Source organism: Mercenaria mercenaria, chromosome 16 (genome assembly GCF_021730395.1).
Source record: "Mercenaria mercenaria strain notata chromosome 16, MADL_Memer_1, whole genome shotgun sequence".
Classification (NCBI taxonomy): domain Eukaryota; kingdom Metazoa; phylum Mollusca; class Bivalvia; order Venerida; family Veneridae; genus Mercenaria; species Mercenaria mercenaria.
Genome location: NC_069376.1, coordinates 20,281,732 through 20,299,178, shown reverse-complemented (window position 1 = coordinate 20,299,178; position 17,447 = coordinate 20,281,732). Strand labels below are relative to the sequence as shown.

General features: G+C 34.3%; 1 protein-coding gene across 1 annotated transcript in view; it reads right to left on the bottom strand.

Moving 5' to 3' along the window:
* The window catches only part of LOC123540563 (uncharacterized), an 86,164-nt gene extending 74,434 nt beyond the window's left edge, over positions 1 to 11,730 (bottom strand). The window contains exon 1 of the mRNA XM_053525801.1: positions 11,512 to 11,730. The gene's annotated coding sequence lies outside the window, so the exon portion shown is untranslated. The remainder of the gene's footprint in view (positions 1 to 11,511) is intronic.
* Between the last annotated feature and the right edge of the window lie 5,717 nt (positions 11,731 to 17,447).

Sequence of the window (17,447 nt, the reverse complement as noted above, 5' to 3'; positions counted from 1 at the left end):
TTGCAAGAAACGGTATTTGATAAAAGTAAGCTAACTTCTGAAATGTAAAGTAAGTTCATTCCTATATTGAAATAGTAAACAAGTGTTGCCAAAAAAAGCTTGTAAAGTGAGTGTAGTGTTTAAGTCATCGACTAGATGTGTGTCAAGAGAAAACAGGAGCTCCCTCGAACCCACCCCAACTCCTGTCATCGTACATGATTTTATAGCTCTAGGTAAAGAATTTTCAAGACATATGCAACACAAACTTTTAAGTGAAGGTTCAAAATCAGGTCTGGTTGTATAAAATCCCAAACAAAATACCAAGTGCGCAATAAAACATGTTGTATAACAATCCTCTATTGTTTTATGATTCTAAGTCAGATAGTTTTTCAGATACATGAGGCCCAAGCATATTTTTGACTAGGTCAAGAGTCATAACTCTGGTCTGACTGGGCGATATTTCAAACAAATCCCAGGTGCACAACTTCACATGCTGAATAATATTCCTGTAATGTATCATAATTCTTAACTTTTTTGAGATACCGTATAGCAGGTTAACTCTGCGGGTTTTTATTTCTGCTAAATCTGCGGGTCGAAGATGTCACGCAGAAAACAATTCCGCACATTTCAACTATCGGCAGAATTTTTGACGCAGAAATAAACTTTAATATTTCGCTGAATGTAATAACCCGTTATCTTTATCTCACGAGTTTAGTTATTCACACCGTATCGATTGTGGTTGATTGTTTTTGTTATTGTATCAATCTATTGTCCACGAATGAATGGTTACCGTTTCGGGCGTGTAATCTTTACAAGTGTATATCACAAAACACTGTTTGTGAAAAGTTAAGGTTTAGGAGTATATCACCAAAACACAGAAAAATTCTATAAACGAACAACATCGTTACCTATATTTTACCTGACCATTACATGTTCTGCCGTACTGCCCCGTACTTAAAATATTCTGAAAAGTTGTCCCCCTTTGAAAATGAATGCTATTTGTAAAGAAATAAAAATAAACAATTGCTAAAAATTGTGTTCCACCTAGTTATGTGAAATTTCAACACACGCACGCTATTACAAATGCATCAAAACGGACATGTGTAACAGTTCTTTGAAAATGGTGAGTTTTTAAAGGTGTTTGACTGTCCGGAAGTGGGGCCCCTTTACTCAGTCCTTTTCCGGAATTCAATGTTTATATCAGTATACTGATACTTGTTTTGTAGAGTAATACACACGCTATCATTACAAAAACTACAAAACAAGTATCAGTATAACGACAAGTTTCATTCACGCACGGGTTAGTTGTATCGGATTAAAATTATTATATATTGAATACATGAATGTATTCAAACATCGCGGGAGGCTACAACTGTACAATGTATATTTACCAATTAACACAACGTGTCATTGTTAAAAATCAAATTTTGTCTTCAAATAATCTTTTGATCCGAATGTGGAATCTTGGCTAACAACAATTAGCGCCATAATTATTGTTGTACACTCAAATTAATTGTAGACGTTCTTATGTAAAACATTATACAATTGGATATAGATAGTTGTTTGAAGTTTATATGTTATAGGTATTTGTTAATCGGAAATATAATAATTGGAAGCTAATATACACATTTTATTTAATTCATAGCTACAATTACTCTGTTATTTAAATGTTGTTTGCTAACATTGGTCCATCTGTAACTGTCAAAAGACTTTAGAACTTTGCTACAAAGAATAAAAATATAGCAAGACTATGTTACAAAACGCATGTAAATCAATCAAATTCTTTTAATTTTGTGTTTTCATAATTGCATTGGTGTAGTGTTTAAAGACAATTTTAATACATGGTAACATTTATACCGAACACATAAGAGTAAAAATTTAATAATGTTGCTTGGAATTATTTGCCAGTTCTGCGACGTACAATGTACAAAATTGAGTACAAAACGCGGCGGTTATAGCGAAAAAAGCAGCTTTGCTAACCAAAGACGTTGTTGTAACATCCATAAAATACCCAACATACTTCTAAAATATCCGATATGTGAGATTTAGTTTTAAAAGAAAGTAACACGTTAAACAACTTTTTATTATTTCTAAACATGATCAAGTTTCAAGTCAAGACTCACTTAGGTAACAAAACCGCCTTGGTAGCCTAGTGGTAGATCGTCCGCTTCGAGTGCGGGAGGTCGTGGGTTCGATCTTCGGCTGCGTCATACCAAAGACGTAAAAAGTGTACTAGTAGCTTCCTCGCTTGGCGGCTTAGCATTAAGAGGGTAGTACTAGGACTGGTTAGTCCGGTGTCAGTATAATGTGACTGGGTGGGGTATCATGTTACGTGTACGGCGTGATATTCCAGTGAAGCAGCACTACAAAGTTGGGCATTGTGATCACTGCTACAAGAAGACACCGTCGTTTATATGACTGAAAAATTGTTGAAAAAGACGTTAAACCCGAACACACACACACACACACACACACAAACACACACTATGGTAACAATTTGTACGCAGCCTCAGTGGTTTTAAAAATCCTCAAATCAACACGTATATGAAGGCACTGCTTGCCTTTAAAAATATCCAAGCAGATATTGTGTTGTGATTTAAACTGTTGACAAGCATTCAGTGGATCTGAACAGACACGTGTACTGCAGTCGCTTGTGTACGAAACTGTCGGCGACTTGTCCGGCAAACTATATTGGACATTGTTATGTTTTTATGCAGTACGGATATGAACTTTGATTGACTTTTGCTTTTCCACTAACTTAGAGCCTTCCAGCTGCAAAATGGCGATGTTAGTACTTAGACTCCGGCTGTGTATGGAATTTAGTCTTTTTACAATATTTGCTTTATTTCTTCATTGCCTTTGTCGGTGTTTTCTGCTGATATCCCACCGAAGTGTTTGGCTGGATTTCGAAAAGTTAAAAAAAGCGGCAATTGCTAAATTATATCTAACATAACCAATCGCATTTGATTAAACATTTCATACAAAGCACTTTTAAGAGTATTATATTACTAAACATCTTTTAATGTAATGCGTATGACTAACATTTCATTACAAAGTCTTAAATATAACCATGAAAATGTGAATCTGAAGGGAAATCTGTTCTTCGATTCAATTTCAGTTTGATTACAATAAACCTCTCCTGGCTGACATAGACAACTTTTTAATCTCCCTTTTTTTGCAGGTGTACCTGTAAGTATTTCATGATTTGGCTTCTTTGCATGAACATTTACCTGATGGGCCGTTGTTTCACAGAGAAAAAAGATGCGGAAAAGCCATTTATATAGAACAAAATAATTCTGCTTTTTGCGAGAAATGTCTTTGATAAAATAAAGCAAACTGCTGAACTGTAAAGTCAGTTCATTCCTATATTGTGAAAGTAAACAGGTGTTGCCAAAAAGCATGTAAAGTGCGTGTAGTGTTTGAGTCATCGACTAGATGTGTGTCCATAGGATACAAGTGCTTCCGCCCCGCCCCCCATCCCCCTCCCCCCCCCACCCCCTCCCCTCGCACCCACTCCAACTCCTCTCATCGTACATGGTTTCATGACTCTAGGTGAAGTATTTTCAAGACATATGCAACACAGACTTTTAAGTATTTTAGACTTTTGTGTAATTTTTACTAAGTGAAGGATCATAACACTGGTCTGGTGGTGAAAATCCCAAACAAAATACCAGTTGCGCAATTACACATGCTGTATAACAATTCCCTATTGTTTATGGTTCTAATTCAAATGATTTTACAGATACATGCGACACAAACATATTTTTGACAAGGTCAAGTCATTATTCTGGTCTGACTGAGCGATATCTCGAAAAAAATCCCTGGTGCACAACTTCACAAGCTAAATAATATTCCTGTAATGTATTGTATTCCTGTTCAAATACTTTTTGAGATACGTAAGCCCTTTTATGCCTATTTTGGACTATGTCAAGGGCCATAACTCTGGTCTGGCTGCGCGAGATCCAAATTTAATTATCAGGTGCACAACTACACGTGCTAAATAACAATCCTGTGAGGTTTAATGACTTTGGTCAAGTATACTCTTTGAGATACTGTATGTACGACACAAATTCGGACGGGCGGGTGGACAGACAACTCAAAGTGCCCCCACCCCACAAAAATAAAAAGAAGATTTTGTTTGAGGATTGAAGCACAAGAATGCTGATATGTATACATTCTACTAATACAAAACTTGAATTCAGATTTTAAATGAAGAAAAACAATCATTCAGAACAAACAACTATTGCAAATGAATAAGCATTACTTCAGACTAAATTTTAAGATCCGAAATAAATGCATGTGGGAGATAGCCAGTGGAACATATATAGTGAAGTTTGTGGTTGGTTTTCGTTCAACAGGTTTGTACTTCATATGTTGTAAAGTTTGCAGGCGGCATCGTTTTCTACAACATTGCATATAATGTCAAAGTCAGCTGATCTGATCTGATTTTGTACAGTAACTCTTAATCGTATGGACGTTTCCCATGCGCTTAAAGCTCAGTAGATCATACAATAACTGTATTCTGTGTCGTTCGTAGCACCGGGACGTTTCACATTCTCTTAAATCCCAGTAAATCATACAATAACTTTATTCTATATCGTCTGGACGGTTCCCATTCTCTTAAATCTCAGTAAATCATACAATAACTTTATTCTGTATCGTATGGACGTTTCCCATTCTCTTAAATCCCAGTAAATCATACAATAACTTTATTCTGTATCGTATGGACGTTTCCCATTCTCTTAAATCTTCTGTAAAACATACAATAACTTTATTCTGTATCGTAGCTCCGGGACGTTTTCCCTTCTCTTAAATCCCAGTAAATCATACAATAACTTTATTCTGTATCGTATGGACGGTTTCCATTCTCTTAAATCTCAGTAAATCATACAATAACTTTATTCTGCACCGTATGGACGTTTCCCATTCTCTTAAATCTCAGTAAATCATACAATAACTTTATTCTGTATCGTATGGACATTTGCCTTTCTCTTAATCTATACATCCTTTTGATGTAAACATGCGCCTGGACGAATTTTAGTTTTCTAACGTTATTTTTTTTTATTTGCTATGCAAGAGAATGATCTAATAAGACAAATTATATTTGCACATTTAACTTGGGTATTCATATATCTGTTTTATCAATATTATTAACTAATCAACCATGTATTGGATTTCACTCTATCGTTTATTATATTTCTGAATGGTTTGAATACACTTGGCATTTAACATGAATCCTAGTATCACATCACTGACTTGTCTGTAAAGAAATGTTTGATTGAACTCATGGTATCAGAAATTATCTACGCGTGTTATTAACTTTTTTTTATTTTATTTCATTCTCCTTAAATATTTTCATTCGTTGATGAAAACATACAGTTATAAACTATGAATTAAAGTTCAAAGGGGAAGACAATGTCAATAAATATTTAACCTCGGTCGTAGATGTGTTGACGCGAGAAAAGAAGAAAAATGAAGAATGAACCAAATAATCATTTTTCTGAAAAGTAATGCTGTTGAATTTATAAATGCATCAAGTATTTTTCAAATCGAAATTTCTTTAGATAATAGATAGGCTAATATCGTCTTTTATTCTTTTATGTTGTAAAAATGTTTTCATATATTCGCATACTGAATGGTAAATGATTATCAATCAAATAATACACATCTATTCAAGCCACGTCTCGCCTCAACCCCATAAAAAGAATACTAGTATATACACATCTTCCGCTGGTTTCAAAGCAAGCAGTTTTGTAACTCCTTAGATAAACTTCCTTAATGATCTTCTGGTCTAGAGGACATTGCATTGTGCACATGAACCCGAAAATAAACAAACAAAATCAGAATGTGAAATATACAGTTATTTAATAAAGCTCGAATGAGCTGCGCCCTCGTAAAATTATTACGCCTGACGTATAACCGCCCATCGTGCATAAATAGTGTTAAAGCACTCTTTTGCTATAAATTATTACTTAATTGATATACATATCAGAATAATTTTGTATTTTTATTATCTGGACAAAAACTCAATAATTAGAGAAGTTCATCCAAGTTTTTAATTGAAGGTTGATAAAAATATAAACTACGTGGAAATGTGTCATGCGACCGGTGCGCGATGGAAGATTACCCCTTGTTCCATATGCATAGCACCCATTGACCGAACTGCGCGTTGTAGGTGAGAATCTGTTAGTATGGTCATGGTTCTTATAGTATACCAAAGTATAACATTGTTTATTTTTTTCATTTTTGGTCTGGTGTCAGTGTGTATGTTTACAGCTTAACTGCTATTTTGATATTTGAATTAACTTGCGTATAAGAGCGCAGATCTACGGATCGCGGGGTTGTGTGTTCGATCCCCTTGCGGGGCGTATGTTCTCGGTGACGATTTGATAAAGACATTTTTTGTCTGATATCATTCGTTCTCCCTCTCTGATTCATGTTGGCAGTTACTCGTGGAGACCAGATTTGTACTGGTACAGTATCCAGGAACACTAGTTAGGTTAACTGCCCGCCGTTACATAACTAAACTACTGTTGAAAAACGGCGTAACCCCCACCACAAAAAAAACAAACAAACACACACACACACACACACACACACACACACACACTTTGCGTATTTCTCCTTTATTCCTGATATTTGAGTTATAATGTTATTAGTACTATTATGATAATTATAATAATAATAATTAGTATCATAATGTTGATGACGATATTTTACACTGAACGGGTGAAATATACCATAAGTATAAAAATAGTTGAGCGCTGAAAATGTGATTCAATAAGTGTAAATGTTTTGTTTTTCAAGCAGAACTGACACCGTCATGTTATTTACACCGTCATGTTATTTAATCAATGTAGATCTAGTACTTTGACGCAACATAAAATCTAAAGAGGTAACACGTTATCGTAAACTAAGATTTAAAACGGTTATAGCTGTGCCGTGTTAATAGACCTGAATATAAAACCGTTATACAAATTGAAATGAATGACGGCTTTCGCTGATTATTTGAAGTATCATCATCAATATAATTATCAAAAAGATATATGAGCCGTGCCATGAGAAAACCAACATAGTGGCTTTGCGACCAGCATGGATCCAGACCAGCCTGCGCATCCGCGCAGTCTGGTCAGGATCCATGCTGTTCGCTAACGGGTTCTCTAATTGCAATAGGCTTTGATAGCGAACAGCATGGATCCTGACCAGACTGCGCGGATGCGCAGGCTGGTCTGGATCCTTGCTGGTCGCATACCCACTATGTTGGTTTTCTCATGGCACGGCTCATATCTTATTAGGAAAGAAACAGATTGGCCAGTATAATAAAAAAATCAATCAATTATTAATCAGTTATTAACAAGTATACTTACTTTTGAGAAATTCCATTCTCTAGTTCACATTCATAAGAAAATATAACCAAAGGCATGAAGCCCTTTTTTATTTCAAATTTTTAAGCCTGTACGAAAAAAGTAACAATTGTTAAAAACTATTTTTAAGTATTTCCAAGCAAGTGATATAAAATGTCAACGTTAAAAAATTATTAGGTATTTATATAGACAACACACTGTCGTGGAATGTTCAAATTGAAACAGTTTGCACTAAACTTAACTCAAAAATAGCATTGTTGAGACGTATATCGTACTATTTGACAGATGAAATGAAAAAGTTATTCTGTAATGCATATATGAGCCGTGCCATGGGAAAACAAACATAGTGGGTTTGCGACCAGCATGGATCCAGACCAGCCTGCGCATCCGCACAGTCTGGTCAGGATCCATGCTGTTCGCTAACAGTTTCTGTAATTCCAGTAGGCTTTAAAAGCGAACAGCATGGAGCCTGACCAGACTGCGCGGATGTGCAGGCTGGACTGGATCCATGCTGGCCGCAAAGCCACTATGTTGGTTTTCTCATGGCACGGCTCATATAATGTCAATATTTGATTATTGTTGTACTGTATGGTGTCAAGGAAATAAGAGTTCTTAAAAAAAAAAATAATGAAAATTCAAGGTAGAGCTGCAAGAATAATTTTGAATAAAACGTTCCAAATAAGAACAAATGATATGTTAAAAGAACTTGGGTAGATGTCATTTAATGAAAGATGTAACTTCCACACGGGCTGACTTATTTACAAAGCTTGTAACAATTTAGCACCTTCATATATCTTTGAAATTTTAACCTTTTCCAGCAATGAAGCATACAATCTAAGATCTGCTGCTCATAATGACATAGTTATACCTAAATATCGTACACATTATGGTAAAAAATCCTTTTGTTACAATGGTTAAATGTTTGGAATTCAATACCAAATGAAATTCGCTCCACATGTTCTCTAACATCTTTTAAAAAGAAATATAAAAAATATATCTTAAAGCTGACTACCTAAAGAATCCACTTGTTTATATAAGCTGAATTATAACTATGCCATTATAATATAATTGATTATTATAACTAATTAATTGCCTAAATGAAAATTGTATAAATGGATACTTAAAGGCAATATCTATTTTTAAGGATTGTCTAAGAATGAATATGATATTAATAAGGATGAATCTGACATTAACTAGCTTATGTGATAGTGTAAATTGTATTTAAATGTTGTTTTTCAGAAGGCCACATTTAAAATTAAGATGTATCATTTGTACTTTGTACTGATCTATATATTCATGTGCTACCTTCTGTAAATAAAGATGTTATTATTATTATTATTATTATTATTATTATTCATGATCATGATCATCATCATCATCATCATCATCATTATTATTACCTTGTTACCAGAGAGCACCTGGATGTAAACATACATGTATCTTATCGTGTAAGTCTAGACCACCTGCAACCATAGACAATTTTATGAATTCCATAGACAGATTTCTATAGTTTTGACTCTAAACAGGGCGTTGCTTCTTTGCTTGGTGTGTTACCCTATTGTACAGATATTTAAAGTTAAACAGTTGTTTATATATATTCAGAATTTTTTATAATAGTAACATGACTTGAGCGCGGATTACGAATACTGCCTAGCTGAGAACACGTTAAAGCGGCCCAAATACGGCTGTCCGAACTTTTGGTGCTATATGGGTTTTAGGATTATTTATATCAAGTTATTTAAAAGATCTAACGCATTAGGATGCCACAGACAAATGTTATTTACACTATTAACTTTAGTATTTAGACATCGATTTTATCAGTATTATAAACTAATCAAGCATGTATTGGATTTCACTTTATCTTTTATTATTCTTCTGAATGGTTTGAATATACTTCATTTAAAGTGAATCCTCGTGTCACATCGTTGATTTATATATAAAGAAATAAATTTGGTTGAAATCTTGGTATCAGAAATTATCTACGCGTGTTATTTACATATTTCATTTTATTTCATTATCCTTAAATATTTTCATTTTGGAGATGACAACCACAGTTGATGAACTATCGATTAAAGTTTAAAGGTAAAACTGATGAAAGAAAAGACAAAACTGTACTTAAGAAAACGAGCTTCTTAAACAATTACCTTTGTCAAAAGCATCTAGTGTCTATCAATTCAAAATACCTACTGACCACGTGTTGAGAAATAGGGGCAATCAAAGAAAAGAATAAAATACACTTGAAAATCAGTTTGAAATGAATTAATTAACTCGATCGCATTAAGTAGGTAAACATCCTCTCCTGCATAGTATAAAAATGTGTTCAGGCTTTCTCTACCTTAATGGCAAGTAATTTATCTTAACAGACATTGATTCAACGCTTGTCTCATCTTTTGCCCAAAATCCGTTCTTTCCACACAAACATTATACGTGATGTCTGACAACTTATTTCTTCCATTATCATCTCATTAAACATAATGCTAGTGATAACTGAAAACCTCGGAGGGTATTAAAGTGACATCAATATACACATTTTATTTAACCAGTTGTTGAGGGTAGCTCCTGAAGACACTAGATATTTAGCAAACTATGTTGCATACAAGTCAGTGTCATATTAGAGTAAAACAATCCCATGGCACCATTATATAAACTGATATCATTTTATCATTGAAACGGATTACAAACAGCATGATTTATGCCCTCAATGTCGAAAAATAATGAAAGAACTGAAAATATTCCATCAGTCCTTGTCAGCTTATAGGCTATCAATTTAATTTATAAATTACTGTAAAAATCCTTTGATGAAAACAAATATTTAAGAGGTAATCTTATCGACAAGGAATTAGATAGCATCACTTAAAAAGTCCATCCAACAAGTGTTAAAATATCAGTCACTAAGATTTCAAAAAGTCTGTTTCAGCCACTCAAACCCAATGGAACTTATCTATATCTTATAACGTTTTCTTTATTTTTAAAGGGACGAAAACAACAACATTGTAACATAACTCAAGAAGACAACGTAGAAAGCCAACACAATCAAACATCATCAACACTCCCAAAATAATCTTTACCTTCTGTTGACTTTACACACAACCCTGCAAAACCAGTGAAAACACTAACCACATTGAATCATGCTTTGTGTGTCCTTGTCATCAAAAAGCAGTATCAAAACTTTATGAAGAGGATGAAATAATCGATGAACAAGTTGGACGAAATATACACGACTGAATATCTACAATAGAATAATATATGTCGCCTCATACGATAATTTCGTATTCTGGGACAAACATAGAAAAGGCTTTCTAGTATGGTAGGTAAAATAATCAGCACATTTGGCGTAAATGACTAGACTAAAAAAAAGCTTATGAATAACATTTGGTCAATTAAAATATTTTTATCGCGACGTAGGTATATAAATTATATACTAAATTACTATGTTTAATGAATTATATTTCATAGTCCTTTGGAGTCTTGGCGTCAGTTCTATATGATAACCCGGTGCTAAGCTCCAAGAGGCGTCAGTTCTATAGGATAACCCGGTGCTAAGCTCCAAGAGGCGTCAGTTCTATATGATAACCCGGTGCTAAGCTCCAAGAGGCGTCAGTTCTATAGGATAACCCGGTGCTAAGCTCCAAGAGGCGTCAGTTCTATATGATAACCCGGTGTTAAGTTCCAAGAGGCGTCAGTTCTATAGGATAACCCGGTGCTAAGCTCCAAGAGGCGTCAGTTCTATAGGATAACCCGGTGCTTAGCTCCAAGAGGCGTCAGTTCTATATGATAACCCGGTGCTAAGCTCCAAGGGGCGTCAGTTCTATAGGATAACCCGGTGCTAAGCTCCAAGAGGCGTCAGTTCTATATGATAACCCGGTGCTAAGCTCCAAGAGGTATTGAAAGGTTATGTTAATAACATAATTGTAAGCTTTTCACATAAGTTATTCTGTACACCAGCATTTTTGTGTAGCAATACTACGATACTAATTACATATGTAAAAACCCTACTGTGTCTTATTGTGATATTTAAGATACTAATGGATTGAAAGCACTGTCAGAGTGATGACACATACATATTAAAATGCAATGTACTTAGAAGTCACTTGGAATTGTAAACAAATTTATGATCTAAAACCACATACAACTGAAGAAATTTTAATGTAAGACAAAAGTAACTTACCGAATCAAAATGTTTGAACACAGCTATAAGTATTTGAATATCCGCGGTAATCATAAAAACATACATATATTTTAAAACTTAGAATCCGTATTTATTCTATCTTATTTTTATTGATGTTTAAGCGAAAGTTGTGGCACTTTTAACTGAATTGTAGATTACAATGCTAACAGTATTCTTTATTCCTTCCACGACACTTCAGTTCGATAAATTAAATTTTTATAATTGATTTTAGTGATGTCAATAACATATTTTATATACGATGCATTTCATTGGGCACTGAAAGAAATGAATGGTGAATTGGAGCTGTAGGATAGGGAAATATCGCGTTGGTTTAATTGGACAGAAAATATTGTAAAAAAAATTGTTTTTGATATATTATGCTGTTGTCGGGATATCCTAAACACCAGATTCCAGACTTACAAAAACCAGTAAATGCAACTAAGTAAAAGTTTAGTAACATTAATATTTTAAATGAACGTATAGTTTGAATAATGTATGCATGCAAGATGAGTATATTAACAAAATATCATATTCATTTTTATTATTATTATTTATTTTGCTCTATGGCCAATGTAAAATGATAACAGTTGATGATCAAATTCAAAACTGAAAAATATGTAACATGTTTTCGTGACTTCTTGGCAAGATTTCCTGTTTACTCTAATTGAGTGAACAAAATTGGATAATAAAACATGTATCTCAATTTCTGGGAAAAATACCAATATTCCTTTAAGTAATTTCGTTACACGTTTGAAAACTGTGCGAGAACCAGATGTAATATTTCTGAGTCAAAGCTGTAGAATAGAGAAATGGAGTTGCTTAAGTCTATCCAAATGCAGAAGTTGATTCAAGTCATTTAGTTTTTTAAAAGGCATGATCAGTCTATGTATGAATCGTACAATATCTGGTATTTTGAGACGAACTGTTCTTAAACTGCAAAAAGAATCGACTAGTCTCCGCAAAATATTATTGTGTGAAACATTACGGTGTGTAATGTTAGGTGCGTCATTGTTACGCCATCTCGGACTGCTGTTGGTTAGGGAGTATTTACGAAATATCGCGAAAACACAATCTGATGACATAATTTTCTATCTTGACAATGTGTAATCTTGCTTATATAAATTGGAATTAATTCTCTGGACGAACTTAATAAAAACATTCGCTAAAATATGAACGACAGCACATGATATGTAAAATGCGTTTGCTTTTGATATATTTTTGATATATGGGTAATAAAGTACACGACGTGAATGTACTCTGATTAGTTAGGAATGCAACGAATATCTATAGACAATTTTGTATGTAGGAAACTGAAATCATTTTGGCGAAATGTTGTTTCTACGACCCCTTTCAATAAATTCAGTTAAATAATGTAGACAAACTTACCATCAAATCTATATCGACTGTACAGTACAAGAAGTAGATGTCTTAAAGTACATATTGATTATGAATTTTACTTACTTTTAAAAGCATCGTTATGTCGTGCGTGAAACTGATCATAACGAATCTTTTGCTAAACAAGTCTGTAAGTAGTAAATAAATTCTATAGGGTTTGGTATTTTTGACCGCTGTTGCCTTTAGCATTGGTAAACAACCATTCATTGCCTTAAATAGATCGTAAATATAAATCACGATCAAAATATTTAATATCACCAATAAAATGTAAATTTGTTTTTCAGCAAATAGAGAGTGTGTTTCGTAAACGAGTGAAAAGCTCCTCTGAGAAGTACGTACTTTCATAATTTAGAAAATATCCTGCACGTGATTTTACATTTACTGCAGCAAAGACATTATAAGGAAAATGGTATCAATACATTTCGTCCATCTAAATCAATCACTTTCAAAGATATGCTTGAAAAATTGTTTCTACATCGATGCGAGTACCTGTAAATATCTAACGGGTACACCTTTATTGATATCTAATTAAACTGTATAAAAAAGATTATAAGATTAATAGTATGTATGATGAAAAAAAAACCAGCTAAACCGCCATTTGTTATTTTATCAATTTCAACAAAATCAAACTATGCCATCATACGTATTCATTCATATTCATTTTTTAACTTCAATTTATTTTCAAAACGTTACAAAACCTACCACAATAGCTTGATTTACAAACCAGCGAAAAACGTTTGTGGAAAGGTCGGGTTTCGGCAAAGTCTTTATAATTATAATGTATATTGTTCGATGGCTCGAACTGCCGATAACTCAAACAAATTACCGGTCCTGTCTTATTTGTCGCTGAGTGAAATCATTGCTTGGCGTTCAGGTTCGCAGGAACTGCGCCTTATAACTCCAAATAATTATTTTATTAAAAAACAAAGTGGCCGTTTATGATATATTAGAATTGTTGTTTAATTTAGAATATTACATAGCATCATTATTTCAAAAGGTTATTCTAAAGATTTTACCTAGTTACGAGAATTTTATATATTTTTCGTATATAAAGTTACACATTTTGAACCGACTGGACGATATTGTTAAAATCTGTAGAATAATATTACTTATACCAATTAAATAACTGTTCAGATAACACACAGAGCGATTCTGACAGAAAGGGGACGAGGACGAGAGAGAAAGCCCCTAGAACAAATAGAAAGAGAGAAATCCTTTAGATACGGACCTGCCCGACTAACTTCTAATCTCTTTGCGAATAGGCAGTCTGTTTCTTTAATGTACCCGATGTATAGCTTCTTCCCTGGGAAGAAACAGTATTGGCCTCTTTGTTAGGGTGACACTCAACAGTAAGCGTGATACTGCTAGACCACCGAGCCACCTTAATTTAAATAATGTTATTCAGAAGGTCGGAAACAGATAGTTGTATACCTAGCAACACTTCTAGCGCACCTTTGAATTTTTAGCAATATTCATATTACTGACAGTCCAACGTTGCAGACGAGGACAAATATGAATATTCAATATTTATAATCTAAACGGATGAACACATAAATCTATATCGTTCCCACAGCGATCTGCTAGTAAATAAAATGTTTTCTTGATAATGCCAGGTTTTCCTGATTAGAACTTTAATGTAATAACCCACAGGTTGATAAAATCATATTGTTCATGATATTCTTAAATTTAAGCAAAATCGAGTTCAACAATGGGCATTTAATACATTAGACGATCACTTCCAGCGACAAAAAGGACAAAAATATGTATGAATGCTTTTTTGTATACTAGTATTAGTTATAAAAATACAGAGGTTCGTGAAATGTTAAACCAAATTCAAATTGTTTCTTAATAAGTCCTACGATGAATGCCTTATAACAAAATTGGCTCATTTGTTTCAGTCCTAGACTTATATGTTACTACTGTTTAAAACTGAAAATCGTTAAATAAATACAATGAAATCATAGCTTATTAGTTATCGTAGAAATTTAAATACGCTGTACATAAAAGCCATTTCATAGAAACTTGAGTGATATTGTCAAAATATCGTGGTGGCGCTAGATGTGTTTTCAACTGTATTGATAAAATATCGTGGTGGCGCTAGATGTGTTTTCAACTGTATTGATAAAATAAAGATGTAGACCACATAACTAAAATACCATTGACTTAAAGGTCAAAGTCGTACTTAAAGGTCAAAGTCGTACTTAAAGGATGATTGTTAAGCGCAAAACTCAAACCGCCAGCTCAGTGGTCAAGGTCGATCTTTGTGGTCAAAGGTTATCAGCGTCCGTTAAGTATCCACTTCATAACTGTTCCATTCTCCAAGGGATTTAAATATTAATTTACACAAAATTTCTCAATAATGATATAATGTGCCACGAATTCTGATCAGAGTCTTTACAAAAATGTATGACAATGTTGAAACTCAGAAGCTAGGTTACTAGGTCTATTCAGAGAGAAATAGCTCCATAGAGGTAATATTTTCTACTTGATTTACATGAAACCTTATGTTTTCGTTAGTGGATCCTTTGGGTAAAAACAAAACCGATCACTTGGTCAAATTATAAAAAACCTTGTAAACGCTCTAGTTGCTACAGTTTTGACATCTTGGTCACTATATTTGTCTTTAGAAACTCTGGCTCATGTTGGAGACTGGGTTACCTGTAATAAAAAAATAGGTCAACTGGTTAAAACTCCATCTATATGAAACCTGGTCAGAATTATACGATTTAGCGGACTAAAACAAATAGGTTTCATTTAGATCGGGTAGATTTATGTAACAATGCTGTTTTTCTACGATTTTACGTTTTGGCTACTAATCTTATTCCAGATGTCCCAGTTTCACATTTAAGCTAGCATTTAAGACTAAGTGTCATGTAGATAATATGGCATCTAGAGTTATAATCATGACGTTATTTCCACACGTTGACAATAAGATCTTAGTTTTGACTATAATGACCCACTTTTGAAAACTTGTCCGTAATTTTTTTGAAGACTTACAGTCTGCCCAGGCTTCTTGTAAATCAAACAGAAAATGTGGCCTCTTGTAAATTAACTATGATTTGACTTAGTGGCATTGTATTTGCCCCCCAGATGATCCATTTCTGAAGTTTTCATATATTTATTTGATATTCACTTAGATTTGAAAACGGCAATATTTTACCAAGATTACATGAAGTGGACTAATTTTTAGATCCCGTATGACGATATTATGTAAATCACGTAGAAAATGTAGCCTTCGGTTTGTCGAAAAGGGTTTTATACTATTTGCATAGCGACCAATTTTTTTAAGTCAATATGACATAGTTTCGAGCTTAACCTTGATTTCATAAAGAGAGACATTCTTACAAATTTTGTTCTATGATTGTAATTGTTTTCTAAAAACTGACGCTGTGAACTTGTCTTCTAACGCAGATGACCATGTTTCAAAGAACTAAGAAGTATTTGTCTTAGATTGCATAAACACACATTCTGACCATTTTTCATGTAGACAATGTGGCAAATGTTTTGTAAAAATATCTTTGGGAAGATATCTTATATTTGTCGCTAATCCCCTGTACATCTCCACATCGTTTGACCCATGTATATCTCTATTACTCAGTTTCAAGTATGAGACACTGTACATGGCAATACTACATTCACTTATTAGTCCCCTACTGGTTGAAAACCAGGGTCGGGGACTATAGGATTGCACTTTTCCGTCCGTCCGTCATTACGTTATTTCGTCTTCCGTCCGTCCGTCCGCAATTTCGTGCCCTTTCAAAAACTCTGTCATTCATCAAGGGATTATAATGTTACTCGGCATAAATGTTTCCCATGACGAGACGACGTGTCATACCAAACCCGGACCCAAACATAAAGGTCAAGGTCAAAATTGGAGATCAAAGGTCAACATGACTTTTCTCCTGTCTGGTCCATAACTCTGCCATCCATGAAGGTATTTTAATATTACTTGGCACAAATGTACCCATAATAAGATGATGTGTCTTGCATAACGTTCAGACCCCTAGCTCAAAGGTCAAGGTCACACTCGGCAGTCAAATCTTAACATGGCATGAACAGGGTCTGTTTCGTGTCTGGTCCATAACTCTGTCATTCATCAAGGAATTTTAATATTACTTGGCAAAAATGTACCCCATGATAAGACGACGTGTTATGCGCAAAACCAGGATCTCTAGCTCAGAGGTCAATGTCACAGTTGGAGGTCAAAGGTCAAAACCCCCTCGATAGCCTAGTGGTAGAGCGTCCGCTTGGAGTGCGGGAGGTCGTGGGTTCGGTCCCCGGCCGCGTCATACCAAAGACGTGAAAAATGGTACCAGTAGCGCCCTTGCTTGGCGCTCAGCATTAAAAGGGAAACTGGCCTCTTCTCTCATAAACTCGATGCGATCGATTCCATCAGAAATGAGGTGTCGAGAGTGATTAATATAAGTTGTAGAACTTCCTTCACAATCGACCTAAAATAAATTATGTATAAACTGACAGAGCTTTTCTCCTGTCCGGTTCATAACTCTGTCATCCATGAAAGGGTTTTAATGTTACTTGGC